This window comes from Dromiciops gliroides, chromosome 3, assembly GCF_019393635.1.
Source record: "Dromiciops gliroides isolate mDroGli1 chromosome 3, mDroGli1.pri, whole genome shotgun sequence".
Lineage (NCBI taxonomy): Eukaryota > Metazoa > Chordata > Mammalia > Microbiotheria > Microbiotheriidae > Dromiciops > Dromiciops gliroides.
The window spans coordinates 406,211,918-406,213,708 of NC_057863.1; the positions used below are offsets into that span (position 1 = coordinate 406,211,918).

General features: G+C 42.0%; 1 pseudogene; it reads left to right on the forward strand.

Annotated features, from left to right (window-relative positions):
• Nucleotides 1-905: 905 nt before the first annotated feature.
• LOC122745402 lies at nt 906-1,193 on the forward strand (annotated as a pseudogene).
• The last annotated feature ends 598 nt before the right edge of the window (nt 1,194-1,791 follow it).

The following is a 1,791-nucleotide window of genomic DNA, read 5'->3' on the forward strand; positions in this document are numbered from 1 at the left end:
GCCGTTTATAGCTTTTAGGGAGCATCCTGCTGATAAAAATTGAGAAGGATAACCTCTACCTGGCAAGTCAAGGTTAGACAGCTTGCATTTGTGAATTCAAAAGCTGATTGGGCAAGACAGCAAGCATTCCTTGTTCTTGAAGAGCAAACTAGAGGCCAGAGTGCAAACCAGTATTTGTTTAACATCTGTTAAGTCAGGTAAATGATGCCAGGATTTTCAGGGATCCATTGAGAGGCAGGGCTGTGGGGGAAATGAAATCTGAAGGAGTTTCCTGCTCCACTCTCTGCCAGGCCCCATCTGGCTTCCAACCCCCACCAAACAGCATCAGGTGGATGGACTCTTTGCTCTGTAAAGACCTCCAGGCTAAGTCCACTTACCATGATTTATCTCTCTATCTATCTCTGTTTAAATATTTGTAGAAAGATCTGAAAGGTGCTTGGGTAGCTACACTTTTATGAAAACAGGGTTTTTGATGGGTGTTTTATTTTTTCTCCAATTCAGATTAAGGTTTTTATTTTTAATTGAAAGTTAGCATGATGTAGTAGATAAAGAACCAGACACAAAAACCTGGGTTCAAATCCTACTTCTGACTCATGCTGGCTGCATGATCTGGACAAGTCACTTAACTTTTCACTGCCCAAGGCAACTAACTCTCTAAGGGCATATAAATTTCAGGCCCAGTGTTCATCTGCATTAGAAGAGGAAATTTCCCTTCTCTTCCTCCTCCTCCTTCTCCTCCTCTTCCTCACCATCGCCACCACCATCATCTTCCTCCTCCTCCTTGTCCTCGTCCTCTTCCTCCTCCTTCTGCTCCTGTGGCTGCTGCTTTTCCCCTGTTCCCTTGGAGAGGACCATCCTGGTGCCTCTTTTGAGAAGTGGTGGCTGAGGAGACCCCCAGATTCGCCATGGCTGATGAAAAGCCAAAGGAAGGAGTCAAGACTGAAAACAAAGACCACGTTAATTTGAAGGTGGCAGGGCAGGTTGGTTTTGTGTTGAAATTTAAGATTAAGAGGCACACACCACGTAGTAAACTAATGAAAGCCTATTGTGAATGACAGGGTTTGTCAATGAGGCAGATCCGATTCTGATTTGATGGGGAACCAATCAATGAAACAGACACACCTGCATAGCTAGAAATGGAGGATGAAGATATAACTGATGTATTCCAGCAGCAGACAGGTGGTGTTTACTAAAAAGAGAACCTGCAACTCTGCTCCAGAACTGTGCTCTCAAGGAAAACAATACATTCACAATTAGAAAACTAAGATTTGGTTCATCCACATCCTGACTACTGCAGTATAGTTTTCTCTCTTCTTTGATTCCCTTCCCCCATTCCTTTATTGTACATAAAGTAACTGGTGTATGTGCACAGGCATAATAAGTATTTTTTTTTTGCAGGGTGATGGGGGTTAAGTGACTTGCCCAGGGTCACACAGCTAGTAAGTGTCAAGTATCTGGGGCTGGATTTGAACTCAGGTCCTCCTGAATCCAGAGCTGGTGCTTTATCCACTGCGTCACCTAGCTGCCCCCTTGTATTTTTTTTTTTTTAACTAAATGGCTGATGGTATGTTTTGATCAACATTAAATGGAGATGGGAAAGGGAAAAAACACACTGGTTCTGTGAAAATATCCCTTTTCTCCATTAGTGGAATGCTCATTCAACTTTTATCTTTATATTCCAGTAAGTTATTTTGCTCTCACTGTTTAACAACAACAAAAAACCCACAAAAAAATCCTTGCATACCTTGTTTGATTGGATAATTTCAATGTTTTTCTTTTATCATGGCAAAA